A 13,088-nucleotide genomic window follows, 5' to 3' on the forward strand; every position below is an offset into this window, starting at 1 on the left:
CCATTTTTTAAAAATAAATTTATTTATTTATTTATTTTTGGCTGTGTTGGGTCTTCATTGCTGCCTGTGGGCTTTCTCTAGTTGTGGTGAGCGGGGGCTACTCTTTGTTGTGGTGCGCGGGCTTCTCATTGCGGTGGCTTCTCTTGTTGCAGAGTATGGCCTCTAGGCACGCAGGCTTTAGTAGTTGTGGCATGCAGGCTCAGTAGTTGTGGCTCGCAGGCTCTAGAGCACAGGCTCAGTAGTGGTGGCGCACGGGCTTCGTTGCTCCGTTGCATGTGGGATCTTCCTGGACCAGGGCTCAAACCCGTGTCCCCTGCATTGGCAGGCGGATTCTTAACCACTGTGCCACCAGGGAAGCCCCAGCCTGTGGTCTTTCTAAATTTAGACTCCATTTCCATCTCTCTTCCATTGGCCTAAATCTTGCCTGATATCTCCTATTTCAGGGCTGGGTGTTGAAAAGCATGGTCCCAGACCCCATGTTATACACTGAAGGACCCTTCATGACAAGTACTCAGTATGTAGTAAACAGAAGACTTGGAAGAAAATAAATTTTGCGTGATTTAGAAAAAAAGGGAGGGGTGTTAAGTGCTACATTAATGTTAAAGGGGTTAAAGGGAACGAATGTCATTGAACTTACTTGGCATGTTAAAAGTGTTACACTGAGTTTTGCCTATGCTCTAAATACTCCCAGATGCTACCATTTAGGAATAAAAGGATCATTTTCATTGTGAAACCTGGGGTTTTCTGAAATTTCAAAAAAACCCTCAAGACAAACACACAGTGTTTCATCTGAACCAGCAGTATATCCAAGGAGCAAGGGCCAGATTCAACAATAAGACCCACCTAATAGAAAATATCTTATCGACAGTTAGCCCAAAATTAACCCTGATGTTTTAGCATTTCACAATCTACACTGGGCCCTTTCAAATAATCATTTCATTTGATCCTCCCCACAATTTAGTAAGGTAGGTGTTACTAGTACCACCTCAGAGATGACGAATCAGGCTCCCAGGGGTTACGTGATGCACTCAAGGCACTTAGGCAGCTAGTTCAGTAGTTGAGAACGTGGGCACTGAGGCAGACCCCCGAGGTTCAAGTCCAGGCCCTGCCCATGCTAACTGTGTGAACTTGGGCAACTAACTTGTTTTCACTATGCCTCAGTGTCTACATCCTAAAACACAGACAAATAACAATACTACCCGCCTCACAAGGCCGCTGTGAGGATTAGTTGAATTAGTACATTAACGCGGTTACAGAACTAGTCAGTCTGTCTGCGGGTGCCTGCCACACAGTCGGCACTTAAGAAATGTTCGCAAGACTCAATTCCCAGAGCTAAGTGTTTTAAGGCCAGATGAGGTATCCTTATCTTTAAGTGGCTTCTATGATTCATAATTTTATCAGTACAGAAATTAGCAATTTCTCACCAAAGAAAAAGACATGCTAAAAGGAAACCTTGAACTGGATACAATGACTCAAAAAGGAAGGAAAGGGCAAGAGTTCAAGTGTGGCTTCTTAAAAGAACCCCATTTATTTTTGTTTCCGGAAACATACTGCATACCATTTAAGTATTTTCAGTCATTTTAGAGCACAATGAAAGGTCAAGCTAAATGGAAGTAATATTTGTATAGCCCATGGTGACTGTCCGGGAGTCTGTTTCCCATGGCCTGGTCCTGGGTGCGGACAAATGAGGCACTTCTAGAGCCGCGGAGAAAGGGGCTGTGCCCCCCCGCCAGTCCTCCCCCCACCCCTGCGCCCACTCCACGCGAGCTCTCAGGCGAGAGGGGAACAAAGATGCAGCTGGCAACGCTGGAGTGCTGGAGAAAAGAGCAATTTCACCCAGGGAAGAGAGAGGGCAGTGGGAAATGGGCAGAGGAATACTACCAGGACACATTTTCTTGTTTCTAGTTTCCTGCAGCCATGGGGGCAAAAAAGCAGGCTGAAGCGCAGAGAAGGTGGTGTTGGGAGGACAGAGAGAAACAGAGCGACCGACCAAGACACGGTGATGGCAGGAAAAAAACGCAGGCGGCTGGAATGACTACCAAAAAAGGACCAGTCTGCAGAAGATACCAAAGCAGCAGAGTGTCATGGCAGAGAAGTTCTGGAAAAGTAGGCATGTCAGAGGCCCATAAAGGGGGGCCACATAAGGCCAGGAATGAGTGATTTCTCAGTCCTATTCCAGTACGCAGGAGGGACTGGGAGATGACCACGGTGGGGCTCTTAGCCGTCATCTATAGATTGCAGTTGGGATGCAGGCTGAGGTTCCTTCCTAGAAATCATACCACCTTCTAAAGCAACATGTGAAGTGTGCTTCTCCTGGCACAAGCATGGTCTGGAGGGTTCAAAAGTCAAGTACAGTGTGAAGGAACCCAATTAAGGAACTCAGGGAGTCTCTGACACAAGGGTTACATGTGAAGAAGGAAATCTCACTTGAAACAGGAACATATTCAGCATTAAAACACAAAGTTATGGACTGTCATTCAGCCCAGAAGTTCTGCATGTCACAAGTGTAAAAATAATGATTACATTTGTACAGCACTTTAAAGTTTACAAAGAAGTTTTATAAAAGTCTGTCCCACGTGGATGCTTTTCATGCCCCAACATGACATGTTCTTTGTATTATTATGAGTCCCTAAGAATTGGCTTTATGCTACTGCAAACACTTTTTTTAATCTATAAATAGTCCTCATAGAATTTTATCTGAAGTACTATACATAATAGGCAAACAGTGGGTTCTAGGTACTGAATCTATTCTAAAATACCTACTACTTTCCCAGAATGACTAATTAAATATAATTTACATGACCTGAACTAGGTGTAAATATTGCAATACTCTGCACAGACCATTAAGCATATTTCATTAAGAGAAGTTTCTATATTTCCAAACCCTCAGATATTCTAAAGGGGTACTATAGGTGAAAGACCCCTCAAGGGTCTTTAAAAACAGCTCTTCATAGCATAAACAGGAAGCCTGCTATAAGGTAATGAAGAATGATGGAATAACAATGATTGTGGCCTATTTCCACAAAGAAGCATGGAAAAAAGATAACAAGCTAATATTACTCCCAGTTTGCTGAGTTAAAATGAACTGTTTTGTCATTAGGCAAGTGTCTTATTTACTCTTTGCCCTATATACAATAATAACGTGTTGTTGAGAGTCAAGAGTTCACGTTAGTATTTTTTAATTTAGGAAAAAGGGGAAATTATAAACACTAAAGAAATTTTTCTGGTTGACACAGTTGGGCATGCCTGGAGGGTGATGTGTACTTTGTACCCAAATCTATATTAAATGTTCTATCCTTGAGGGACTTCCATGGTGGTGCAGTGGTTAAGACTCCGCCTGCCAATGCAGGGGACATGGGTTTGAGCCCTGGTCCAGGAAGATCCCACATGCCATGAAACAAGTAAGCCCGTGTGCTACAACTACTGAGCCTGCGCTCTAGAGCCTGCGAGCCACAACTACTGAGCCCACATGCCACGACTATTGAAGCCCGTGTGCCTAGAGCCCGTGTTCCGCAACAAGAGAAGCCACCACAATGAAGAGTATCCCCGCTCGCTGCAGCTAGAGAAAGCCCGCGCGCAGCAAAGACCCAACACAGCCAAGAAAACAAAAACGTCCTGTCCTTGAGATACAGAGATAACATTTCTGACCCACAGTTAGCAGAGCATTCATTTTGAGGTTCTTTCTCTCAGCTCTGACGATAAATTTGTGCTGATTTACCCTCTTTGGGTCATCTGGCTTCCTACATTACTGACAGCATACATTTGGGAGACAGCTGCCTGGCGTTGTGAGAGAAGTTGCAGCTCGGAGGAAGGAAGTGAAGCAGCGAGCTAACCCTTGGTCTTGGCACTGGGTGCGTGCCAACTGATGTATTAAAAGCAAAATTCTATAAAGTTGAAACTGATACTGTCAGTATGGTAAGAACTCTGCAAACCTATCTACATTAAGAAAAACTGTGATAAGCTAAAACTTTTCACTGGATATGCTAACTTCTGGAGTAAATTAAGCCTCCTGGAAGGTTGTATCAGTTCCTTTAATATTGCTGAGTATTCAGGTTGTTCCAAGTTTGGGTTTCTCCAAGCCCTTATTCTCCATCATACTGGAAGGTCCCAGTCTACTAAATTTGGATACTGATTCCTTGATCAGAAGTAATGTGGCCCAGAGTATATCTGGCCCAATATATAAATCACCAATATACAGATCACAGAAAGACCTACCTGAATATATTCCTTCATTCAACAAATACTAATGGAACATTTCTAATGTATCAAGCAGTAGTCACAGCACTGGAAATACTAGTGAACAGAACTTACAGTCAGCCGGTGGTCTACCATGGGGCTAGCTGAATAGATCACGCACCATTTTGCTAAATCTTTGAGCAGACCATAGAGAAAGAAGAAGAAAAGAGAACATCAACTCATTAGCAGAGAGCAAACTTAGAGGACAAAGCCACATCTCTCCTACTTGTTGAGTTCCTCTCCCTAACTCTTTGTCACTCTAGGTGAGCAACTGCATGCCTCTTAACTGGCTGCCAGAGCCCTCTTCAAGCTCTCTTTTCAGAAAGCTTTGCAGAAGTCTTATAAACAATTCTGCTATTCCAGAAAATGTTAATGCACAAGGTACTCCTTTGAAAAAAAAGGAAAATTCCTGTGAGATTTTTGTCTCAGTAACTAGGAATGCAGTTAGGCCTATGCTCGGCACTTCGTTAGTTCCCAGAGCCAAGAGATCTCAGGGTTAGGAGAACAAAGCTACCAAGATGCTTTAGCTGTTGCCTATGGCTGGCCCAAAATTCACGAGTTAAAGCCTGAGAATGTTTTACCCCTTTACTTTAATTTCCCGTTTAAGTAACTTCCAAATACCAAAGCTTAGAGGACCTAGAAGGCAAAATCCTTTCCACTGCTTTATCGAAAAATTATGTACGCTGTGATTTATTGCTAATGCTGGTCTTTCAAAGCATTAGTCAGGACACCTGCAAACCTTTGGACAGCAGCTGTCAATACAAGTTTAACATTTCATGGGTCAGCACGTATAATCTGACAAATAATAAATCATCCTCATAACCTAACCAGTGTGAGGCACTGGGTTGGTAATCTATTGAGAGTTGGTTTAAAAAGTATAAACCACAGATTACATTACAACTCAGCACTTGGGAAAATGGAGACCAGGTAAAATAATGATTGTTGTTACCACTTCTCTTTCTTCGGTGGTAGAAAGAACTTTTCTTTTTACATAAAGATACTTCACTGTCTGTTAACAACATAAAATTTGGGTCTTACATTATGTGTATGTGCTTTAAAAACAAAGAATTTCTGCACTCTGTATAGCTATATAGTGAATGTTCCAAAGGGGACAATACTCTATTTAGGACTTGCCAGGGCAATATTTGATAGCAATATTTAACTTGTTTGGGAAGATATGCATCGATTTTTCAGGGATATAAACATTTTCATCATTTCCGTTATTAAAATATTATAAGTAACTGCTTGAGCCCTGGTAGAACAAATGCTACGTATCAAATACCCACTGGTGTGAGGAACAGCTGGATACGTCTGTCTAGAAATGGCTGTGATATATTCCAATATACTTTAATAGGTTCACAAGAGAAAAAAATTAAGGTCCTTTAGTGGTATGATGACTTGCTTGTGGTACACAGTCTCTGTGTACCTCTCTTACCTTCTTTCCACATTGGCATAAAATTTTAGGTCAAGTCAGGCTGTCAGTGAAGACTGCATCAGCATTAGGAATCCTAAAATTCATTTAATGCCTTCTTTCTGACCAGAGGTAAAGCACTAGCTAAAGGTAGAAGTGGAGTCAAACCTTAGAGAAGCAGCCTGGGCAGAAGGACCCCTTGGGACCTACAGAGAATTTTCAACATCTAATGAAAGTGATTTCAACTTCAGTGTTCACCTCAAGAAAAATAGGAGAAGCCCAGACTCAGTTAGGTGCATTGACATGGATTGAAGAAAATGCTCATATATACTTCCGTATTTAAATTTCTTTGATTCCTTTTATTCAAACCCCTTAAAGAGAGTTGAATCATTAGCAACTATAGAAACATTAATACCAGTGGTAGGCAGAAGCTCACAGGGATGCCTGATTTCCTGAGATGGCCCAGACATGCAGGGCTAGAGCTCCCAGGAACCTTGTCTATCCTATGTGACCTTTTCCCCTCACCTGAGGCTGACTGGTCAAAAGGCGGTCATCGACCTAAGTTGGATAAATTAGGTTCCCTCTTCTTGGAGCCTCAGACTTTGAACTATGAACCCCAGCACGTAGACGTCATCAGCACTCCATCACACTGACAGCAATGCCTTAGAGAAGAGACCACAAAGCCCTATGTCGAGTCTGCAAGGCCTTCCCTGGTGGTGGCCCTTCATGCAGTTTGAAGGTTCTACCATCCCTTCAATGCGATAGATGCCCCAGGATCCTGCCAATAAAACAATTCAAAAATAATTCTGTTTTGGTTTAAGCTAGCCAGTCAGTTTCTGTAGCTTCCAATCAAAAGAGCCCTGTAGGTTAAGGACATTAGTACTTTAATAAGAAGCTACGTTTTGTTAAAGGTGAAGTAGAAGGGACAGGACCATAATTCCTTCTGTTTGTAGGAAACTCCATTTTACAGATGCTCTCACATGTGATCACTCTCAGGGCCAGGGAAGGTTTGTTATTATCCCCTCAGGAGAGAGAAAAGGCAAGGACAGCTCAGAGAGGGTACTGCCTCTGTGCTGTGGCCTGATTGCTGGCAAGTGGCAGAACTAGGCTTAGAACCAGGTCTCCTGAATGCTGGTCAAGCACCCTTCCCACTACACCTCGGTGTGTGTGTATATATGTAACCATAAAGGAATCTTACAGGGAATATAAGCAAAACAGAAAAACAGAGCTATTCTGAGTATATACATCTTTTCATTTTTTCCTACCCAACTCCAAACCAAGGGCTTGGGGAAAGTCTTAATAAAGTAAAAAATATAAACTATTGCCTTATGATGATATTTGTCAATAAAAACATTAAGACCAAGAAGTGCCTCTTTTTGACACGGATAGTAAGTTTATCTTCTCCTACACATTTTAACTATTAGCAGGGAGTAGCCTTTGAACTACAGAGCAGTGGCGTCCAAGGTATTTTCATCTTACATGTTTGAACAAAAAAAGGTTTGGCTGTTTGTTTACGATTCATATATATGTATTATTGTACTAACTATATATAATCGTTTGTTACAATTCATATACATGTATTACTGTATATACATTATAAAACATAAAAAAATAGAATAGAATGACAGAATTGATGTACTATTTTGCTAACCATGATGTCTCAAGTCAAATACACCCAGGACGAGATTCATGACTAATTAACCACAGTGGATATAAATCTGTACGTCTTCCAGATAATTTAGAATTTTGGTGGCCAGCTTCTTGCAAGATCGGATTAGATGAACACTGTCATTACCTCATAACAGGGCCGACAGAGTTCATGTTAAACTTTGACATTTTCTTGTTGCTTGCAATATTAAAATTATCTTCAATTTATGGGAATTCTTTGTAGAATCTTTTTAAGACTCTGTGAGGGTTTGTTAAAACTAAAACACAGAATTTGTAAATACAGTTGACCAGGCATGATATATTCCGCAAAATAACCAAAGCAGATGAGCCAGAGGGGAAGCCACTGTGAAGAGGAGGCCTCACCTCCCTCCCTCCAGGTGATACTCGACCATTTGACACGTGGACCCAGGAATGATGCCAGTGCCAATATAGTCACCATCTGTTATCATAATGCTTCATGATAATAAAATGAATGTAAATGAAAATTCTAATCACTGTCTTTCTCAACCAAATGAATCTTCTCAAGAGCTCCCTGTGGGTACATATCCTATCTTGGAGGCCACTTTGCCAGGCAGTGAGGCAGTAGTTTACTTCTAGAGTCACTTATAATCACAGGAATCTCTTGGCCTAAAACTATGCAGGACAAGGATAAACCAACCTGGGTTGGAAAGAGTTTATTTTGCCTTTTTAAAAACTTTTAAAATTATGAACTCTAAGCCACAACCAGAAAAGCACATGAAACATTAATGTTTGATGTATATACTGTGTATTACCCATGCAACTGCCAGCCCCTGTCAAAAACCAGAACATTGTCAGCACTTGCAGGAGCCCCGCAACTCCTCTCTCTCCCCCAGCATGCCTTTCAGAGGGAACCACTATCCTGATTCTTTCAGTAATAAATTCCTGGCCACTTATGTCTGTAACCCTTAGCAACAGAGTTTAGTTTTGTCTGTTTTCATACTTTACATAAATGAAATAAAATTGCTATGTATACTTAGTATCTTCTTTCTTTTAACATTACGTCTTAAGATGTATCCCTCTTCTTGTGTGTAGCACTAATTTATTCTTTTTTCATTGCTGCATAATATTCCGCTATATAGTTATAGGCATCATAATTCCTTACGATTCCACCACCGTTTATTCATCCATTCTACTATTGATGGATATTCTGTGTTTCTAATTTGAGATGAATACAAATAATGCTGCTAAGAACAATTTACACATCTCTGGATGTACGCAAGTGTACATTTCTCTAGAATACACAGACAAGTGCACACCTGTGCATGCATGAGAGTGGAATTGCTGGATGGGACCTTAGTTTCTAAAACAAAACAAAACAAAAACCTAAGAAAGGTTAATTCCAGTGAATCACTTAGAAATCAATTTTAATATAAACTAACTCTTATGTAGCCATGAGGAAAGTTCATTAAATTACTAGATTTATCTTTCCCTAGACTTTCACTTCTGCACACTGACTAAATTTGAACCAAGACATTAAATGCATTTAACTCTGTTAAAAAATAGTCTGAAAATTTCCAATAATTTACTGAAGCCAATACCCCCAAATCTCCTCTCCCCACCACATATATATTTTTTACATACTGTAATTGCATTTTTCCTTTTAATGAGGGCCAATATTGTGTCTACTGAGAGAACAAAATGTTCATTCAAATTTTAAAGCAATTTTGCACCAAAAGGTTTCAAGTTAGCACTCATTGATCAAGCATGGAAGGTCAAAAATGTTAATCCTGAGCTAAACTGAGGAGTACAAATACAAACAATAGAGATTAATTCCAACCTCAGAGTCTCCAATGTTTCATGACCATCATGAGTGATCTCCAAATGGACTACAGAAATGGGACATACTTGGATGACAACACTGTGGCACCAGCAAATCTGCTCCTCCGTCTCCCACTGTCTTATTGACAAAAAACATAATAACTAGCATCTATGATAATGCCAGGCACTGACTGCCTATTAGTCCTTACATGCAATGCCTTTTTTATTCTGTTTTTTTTGTGTGTGTGGTACGTGGGCCTCTCACTGTTGCGGCCTCTCCCGTTGCAGAGCACAGGCTCCGGGCGTGCAGGCTCAGGGGCCATGGCTCACGGGCCCAGCCGCTCCACAGCATGTGGGATCTTCCCGGACCGGGGCACGAACCCATGTCCCCTGCATCGGCAGGCGGACTCTCAACCACTGCGCCACCAGGGAAGCCCGCAATGCCTTTTTAATCCTTAAAACAACCCTATGAGCTATGTACTATTATCCTTCCCATTTTATAAAAGGAAACTGAAGCCCAGAGAGGGAAAGTAACTTGACCCAGGTCCCATGGCTGTAAGTAGTTGAGTTGGGAATCAAACCGGTTCCTGGTGCCTCAGTTCACACTCTACTGCCTGGCAACATGTTAGTTTTGTTGTTGTCATTGTTGTTATAATTTTGATTACCAAGAAGAATAGTTCTTTAAGACCAGGGCAAATGTGTGAACCAAAGGGGGAAAAAATCTATGTACGTTTGTTTTTATTGGAAATTTTTGTGGAAATGATTGTAACCAAGCAACTCTAATTCTAGGAGAACTAATTAAGAAATGAATTAAGGGATTCAATGGATACCCAAATTAGTCGTTAGAGCTTGAAGATCTGGAGTTCTGGTCTAAATCCAGCTTTGGCACTTGCATCCCAAATAAACATGGCCAGATAAGTACCACAGCTCACAATTAAAATGCATTTAGATGGCTTATGCGTCCGCATGGGAGAGGTCGCTTCCTAATTGAATTCGGACACCTCTTCAGTTACTGTGGGTTTCATTTGCCATCTCCCTGTTCTTTTGTGACTGCCAGCAATAGGATTATGCTGAGGGAGAAATCATTTCAATCAGTGATGTCTGCAGAATGAGCGTAAAAAGATAAAAGTAAAGACTTTGAACTATAATTAGAAAATTCCTTAAGTGTGCTCATGTGACATGGGTTTGAGACTACGACCGACTGGCAAGATGAGTTACAGAATGGACGTCCAATGTCACTGTTCGGGGATGAGCAGCCAGTAAAACTGGTGTTCCAGCGTGAGACAACCGTAATCTTTCGCAGGCCAAAACATTCCTGCTTTCTACCTCTAATATAATGAGTGACAGACAGCTGGAGGCATCTCATTCTCCTGACAAAAATATGATCAGAATTGTTTTCAGTTGGTACGTCTTTCCATCAAGCTGTTTGTTGCCTTCCATCAGAATAATCAGAGCTTCTGATTATCTGGTACGTTCCAAGAAAACAGGAATTGATTGTGCCCTTGCTTGTCTGATGGGGAGAAGGCTGCCAGAATTTACATAGTAACTCTTCAGTTGCCTAATGGAAAGAAAAACTAAGCTGTGTGTGTGTGTGTGTGTGTGTGTGTGTGTGTGTGTGTGTGTGTGTGTGTGAAAGAAAAACTAAGGGGTGTGTGTGTGTGTGTGTGTGTGAGAGAGAGAGAGAGAGAGAGACAGAGACGACAGAGAGGAAGAATCAACCAGTAGTTTCCATAATAATTCTCTTTGAACAACAATAAAGAAAATGTTTTCGTGGTGATTCAGATTTCAGATATGAGGAAGTAAAGTATTCTATTCCATTCATGGAAAACAACCAACGTTAATGGCTCTTTTCAAAAAGTTACAGTCATCTTACTACTGAAGTTTCAGGGTTATGTAAAAAGAATCAAGTTTAAACATTCATGGAAACATCCAGGTACAATAAGACCTCATTATTTTGGACTAATTCAATTTGGAATTTACAATCATTTGACAGGATCTAGACCAGAGGTGATCTTTTCACAGTGAAAAATGGCTTGCTAAGCAAATTACTTTAAACAAGCAAGACTGCTGGGGGGAAAAAAATAAAAATATTTTTGTAAAGTATGAGGAACGAAAAATAACAACATGCTTCCCCTCCAACAAATACTTGTGATGAACCCAGTCAAATACCAATAACTGATAACAATAATAATTACCATTTAACTGAAGGTCAATCTTATATAGTCCACTTTACATACGTGAGCTAGAAATATCCCAACAACTCTGCAAGATGGGTATAATCATCCCCATATTAAAGAGAAGGAAACTGAGGCTCAGAGAGGCAGGTGACATGCAGAGACCGTACAGTTACTAGGCAGCAGAAGCAAGATTCAAAGCCAGGCTGTCTGGCTCAAAAGTCTGTGTCCTTCCACTCCCCACTCAACGCTGAGTGAGCACTGACGACTGCAAGCCAGACTTCCAGATTCACTGGACCAAGTTCTTCGACAACAGCAAAAATGGTCATCCCTTCAAGGAGGGAAAGCCAAGTAGTCTGGCCCCAGAGCCCACCACTCTTAACCATAATTCCTTTCTACAACACAACGATCTCTATAAACAAAGACTTTTCTCCCCTGGTACTTTGAGGTATTTCGCATGCATGAAACTACAGAAATCCATAGAAACATCGATGTAGGTGATGTAGGTGGAGAGGGCACAGGTGGGTGGGGGAGGACCGCTTCCAGTCCTCTGCTCCTTGCCTCCAACCCCCATCCCCCACCCCATCATGAGCGACTTGTCTCTTCGGTCTGTACACCTAGACAGGAGCACTGTGGTGCTAAAATCCTGAAAGGCTGACAGACTGTGACAAGAGCTGTGGCAGTCAGCTGCAGGTGCAGGGGCAGCCAGCCATGTGGGCAGCAGGAGGATACAGAGAAGGGAGGGATCAGCTCTACTTACCTGGGAATCCACGGAGATATTCCTGACAGTGGTCAGAGTCTGCAATGCTCTAGGAGAAAAAGAAATTTGGGAAGTCAGATCTCACATTTCAAAGCCACACCACTCATCTCCCTCACACCCACACCCAAGCACAGGCTCTGGAGTCAGGCAGACAAGGAATTGGGTCTTACCTGTGACTTAAAGCCTCAGTTTACTCAACTGTAAAATGGGGGACAATATCAATAATAGTAGCTTCCTCACAGAGATGTTGGGAAGACTGGATAGTATATAATTTGTGCAATGAATTTGGCACACATAGTAGTGATATTTTAATAACAACAGCTAACATTTATTACTTTCTTACAAGGTGCTTGGCGTTGTTCTAGGGCCTCAATGGGTTAACTCTGCGATACTCTGAGGTAGGCACTATTACCACTGGCATTTTGCAGATACAGAAAATGAGGCGCCAAAAGGTGAAAGCACCTGTCTCATAAAAATATACAAGGGGCTTCCCTGGTGGCGCAGTGGTTGAGAATCTGCCTGCTAATGCAGGGGACACAGGTTCGAGCCCTGGTCTGGGAGGATCCCACATGCCGCGGAGCAACTAGGCCCGTGAGCCACAACTACTGAGCCTGCGCGTCTGGAGCCTGTGCTCCGCAATAAGAAAGGCCGCGATAGTGACAGGCCCGCGCACGGCGATGAAGAGCGGCCCCCGCTTGCTACAACTAGAGAAAGCCCTCGCACAGAAACGAAGACCCAACACAGCAAAAGTAAATAAATTAATTAATAAACTCCTACCCCCAATATCTAAAAAATATACATATATATATATATATATATATACACAGCAAGTGATGGAGCTGGGATTCTGTGACCATCTGACCACAGGGCCTAGACTTTAAACCACAGGGATATCCTGCCTAATTTACCACAAATAAATGTTAGTTACTGTTATTATCATTATTGTTTCTGTAATGATCTCCTTTCCAAAACATAGCCTGTAATATCCACACAAGCCCAGGGAACTCACCATTCAGCTAGTAACCACTTAGGCACAGAGACAGGTGCTGGGCTCCTAAGT

At 41.8% G+C, this 13,088-nt stretch overlaps 1 protein-coding gene across 4 annotated transcripts in view; it reads right to left on the minus strand.

The window, feature by feature from the left end:
* The window catches only part of SPATS2L (spermatogenesis associated serine rich 2 like), a 167,580-nt gene that overhangs the window by 133,234 nt on the left and 21,258 nt on the right, over positions 1-13,088 (minus strand). For all 4 annotated transcript variants that reach the window (XM_060152371.1, XM_060152370.1, XM_060152372.1 and 1 more), the window contains exon 2: positions 12,029-12,077. The gene's annotated coding sequence lies outside the window, so the exon portion shown is untranslated. The remainder of the gene's footprint in view (positions 1-12,028; positions 12,078-13,088) is intronic.

This window comes from Lagenorhynchus albirostris, chromosome 6 (assembly GCF_949774975.1).
Source record: "Lagenorhynchus albirostris chromosome 6, mLagAlb1.1, whole genome shotgun sequence".
NCBI lineage: Eukaryota > Metazoa > Chordata > Mammalia > Artiodactyla > Delphinidae > Lagenorhynchus > Lagenorhynchus albirostris.